Genomic DNA, 3,155 nt, shown 5'->3' on the forward strand with positions numbered 1-3,155 from the left:
TAGATCAAGGATATTAGGGTTAAGGAAAATTAAAGCTAAACGGAGATGGATGTTCATCCAAGCATCACAATTGACCAAATGCCCATTGTAAGTCTCTCTGTTTTTCAATTCCACCAACTGTTACAGCATACAACCACTATGAATTACAAGCTGCATAAAAAAAATGATAAAGGCCGTAAAACAAAGTCTACAAATTTGCAGAAAATTCAGGAATCATATGGTCAAATGACACTACAAGGAAAACAGACATCTCTTTCTTACCATTGGATGGCCTTGAGCAATCTTGAGTAAAGAAAGAGGAAGCTGCAGGTAACACGAAAAAAAAATTAAGAGTGTCAAAGAAAACAGGAGAAAGATAGAAAGTTTTCAAATCAAAGACAAATGAGATGGTTACCATGTTTTTTAGAGCCAAAAAGAAAAATCAAGCAACCTGCAAAAAAAGCCAGGGTCAAGAACATAAAATGAATGCAAGGAAAGGGATGGCAAATTTTGGAATCTAAAACAGATCAACGATATTAGGGTTAAAGAAAATTAAAGCTAAACGGAGATGGATGTTCATCCAAGCATCACAATTGAACAAATGCCCATTGTACTCTCCTTTTTATAATTCCATCAACTGTTACAGCATGCAACAACCATGAATTATAAGCTCCAGAAAAACAATGATAAAGGTCGTAAAACAAAGTCTACAAATTTGCAGAAAATTCTAGATTCATATGGTCAAATGACACGACAAGAAAAACAGACATCTCTTTCTTACCATTGGGTGGCCTTGAGCAGTGTTGAGTTAAGAAATAGGAAGCAACAGTTAATACAAGAAAAAAAAATAAAGTGTCAGAAAACAGGAGAAAGAAAGTTTTCAAATCAAAGACAGTTGAGATGGTTACCATGTTTTTTAGAGTAAAAAAGAAAAATCAAGCAACCTGCAAGAAAAGCTAGGGTCAAGAACATAAAATGAATGCATGGAAAGGGATGGCAAATTTTGGAATATAAAACAGATCAAGGATATTAGGGTTAAGGAAAATTAAAGTTAAACGGAGATGGATGTTCATCCAAGCATCACAATTGACCAAATGCTCATCATAAGTCTCTCCGTTTTTCAATTCCACCAACTGCTACAACATACAACCACCATTACAAGCTGCATAAAAAAAACAAAAAAGAGCGTAAAACAAAGCCTACAAATTTGCAGGAAATTCTGGATTCATAAGGTCAAATGACACGACAAGAAAAACAGACATCTCTTTCTTACCATTGGGTGGCCTTGAGTAGTCTTGAGTAAAGAAAGAGGAAGCTGCAATTAACACAACAAAAATAAAAATTAAGTGTCAAAGAAAACAGGAGAAAAACAGAAAGTTTTCAAATCAAAGACAGTTGAGATGGTTACCATGTTTTTTAGATCCAAAAAGAAAAATAAAGCAACCTGCAAGAAAAGCTGGGGTCAAGAACATAAAATGAAAGCATGGAAAGGGATGGCAAATTTTGAAATCTAAAACAGATCAAGGATATTAGGGTTCAGGAAAATTAAAACTAAACGGAGATGGATGTTCATCCAAGCATCACAATTGACCAAATGCCCATAGTAAGTCTTCATTTTTCCATTCCACCAACTGTTACATCATACAACCACCATGAATTACAAGCTGCATAAAAAAATTTGAAAAAGATCATAAAACAAAGTCTACAAATTTGCAGAAAATTCTAGATTCATATGGTCAAATGACAGGACAAGAAAAACAAAGATCTCTTTCTTACCATTGGGTGGCCTTGAGCACTTTTGAGTAAAGAAAGAGGAAGCTGCAGCTAACAAAAGAAAAAAAAAATTAAGTGCATCAAAGAAAACAGGAGAAAGATGTTTTCAAATAAAAAACAGTTGAGATGGTTACCATGCTTTTAGACCTAAAAAGAAAAATCAAGCAAACTGCAAGAAAAGCCAGGGTCAAGAACATAAAATGAACGTATGGAAAGGGATGGGAAATTTTGGAATCTAAAACAGATCAAGGATATTAAGGTTAACGAAAATTAAAGTTAAACGGAGTTGGATGTTCATTCAAGCATCACAATTGACCAAATGTCCATTGTAAGTCTCTGTTTTTCAATTCCACCATTTGTTACGACATACAACCGCCATGAATTTCAAGCTGCATAAAAAAATGAAAAAGGTCATAAATCAAAGTCTAAAAATTTGCTGAAAATTCTGGATTCATATGGTCAAATGACATGACAAGAAAAACAGACAACTTTCTTACGATTGGGTGGCCTTGAGCAGTCTTGAGTAAAGAAAGAGAAAGCTGCAGTTAACACAACAAAAAAAAAATTAAGTGTGTCAAAGAAAACAGGAGAAAGACAGAAAGTTTTCAAATCAAAGACAGTTGAGATGGTTACCATGTTTTTTAGAGCAAAAAAGAAAAATCAAGCAACCTGCAAGAAAAGAGAGGGTCAAGAACATAAAATGAACGCATGGAAAGGGATGGGAAATTCTGGAATCTAAAACAGATCAAGGATATTAGGGTTAAAGAAAATTAAAGCTAAACGGAGATGGATGTTCATCCAAGCATCACAATTGACCAAATGCCCAATGAAAGTTTTCCTTTTTTTAATTCCACCAACTCTTACACACCATACAACCACCATAAATTACAAGCTGCATAAAAAAAAAAGATAAAGGCCGTGAAATAAAGTCTACAAATTTGCAGAAAACTCTAGATTCATATAGTCAAAGGACACGACAAGAAAAACAGACATCTCTTTCTTACCTTTGGGTGGCCTTGAGCAGTCCTGAGAAAAGAAAGAGGAAGATGCATTTAACAAAAGAAGAAAAAAATTAAGTGTCAAAGAAAACAGGAGAAAGACAGAAAGTTTTCAAATCAAAGACAGTTGAGATGGTTACCATGTTTTTTAGAGCCAAAAAGAAAAATCAAGCAACCTGCAAAAAAAGCCAGGGTCAAGAACATAAAATGAACGCATGGAAAGGGACTGGAAATTTTGGAATCTAAAACAGATCAAGGATATTAGGGTTAAAGAAAATTAAAGATAAACGGAGATGGATGTTCATCCAAGCATCACAATTGACCAAATGCCCATTGTAAGTCTTTCATTTTTTCAATTCCACCAACCCTTACAGCATACAACCACCATCAATTACAAGCTGCATA

The 3,155-nt window shown here is 34.3% G+C and overlaps 1 long non-coding RNA gene across 2 annotated transcripts; it reads right to left on the bottom strand.

The window, feature by feature from the left end:
• Positions 1-477: 477 nt before the first annotated feature.
• Positions 478-2,668, bottom strand: LOC133706323 (uncharacterized). 2 transcript variants are annotated; one of them, XR_009844494.1, is made up of 6 exons: positions 2,386-2,668; positions 2,250-2,291; positions 1,756-2,141; positions 1,388-1,610; positions 1,253-1,294; positions 478-1,141 (listed from the first exon to the last, which is right to left on the bottom strand). It is a non-coding gene; the product is annotated as an uncharacterized LOC133706323 (long non-coding RNA). The 2 variants fall into 2 exon arrangements; XR_009844493.1 differs by lacking the exon at positions 2,386-2,668 and having other exon boundaries at positions 2,250-2,343.
• Positions 2,669-3,155: the final 487 nt, after the last annotated feature.

This window comes from Populus nigra, chromosome 11, assembly GCF_951802175.1.
Source record: "Populus nigra chromosome 11, ddPopNigr1.1, whole genome shotgun sequence".
NCBI lineage: Eukaryota > Viridiplantae > Streptophyta > Magnoliopsida > Malpighiales > Salicaceae > Populus > Populus nigra.